We start from the raw sequence: 530 nt of genomic DNA, 5'->3' as shown, positions 1-530 counted from the left end.
ATCATCATCACCGTTTCCTCGGATGAAGCTGCGGCCTAATCGCGCCACCAAAGAGGTTGTACACTAATCGCCGCATTTTCTTCTTGATTTGATCTCACGGTGCTGCCGGCGCTCGGTCCCGAGCCGACACAGTGCGGCTCCATCCACGGCGTCGTCGCCGGCCACTTCCTCCACGGTGTTGCTCCCTTGGCGGCGACGTCCACATCAGTAGGAGCTGCTGCTGCTTTAGCTCTCGCTCGCGCTGCTGCTTTGCTCTTTCTCTCGGTCCCCTGCCTAGTCTGCTCTTGCTATTGCTCTTGTTCGCGTTGCTGCTTTCGCTCTTGCTCTTGCTTGCGATGCTGCTCCGATTTGGCTACACTTCATTCGACTGAATCGACTTTTGGGTCAGTCGATTTTCAAGGGGTGGGCTCTCCGGGATGAAGGAAGAACCAGCCGCAGCAAGGAGGGGGGATCGCCAGAGAGGTACCCCACTATCTATCTTAGGGTTCGGGATGGGGGCAGTGGTTGCCGGCGGTGGCGGGGCGTTGGCG

This window comes from Triticum dicoccoides, chromosome 2B (assembly GCF_002162155.2).
Source record: "Triticum dicoccoides isolate Atlit2015 ecotype Zavitan chromosome 2B, WEW_v2.0, whole genome shotgun sequence".
Lineage (NCBI taxonomy): Eukaryota > Viridiplantae > Streptophyta > Magnoliopsida > Poales > Poaceae > Triticum > Triticum dicoccoides.
This window is presented reverse-complemented; position numbering follows the sequence as displayed.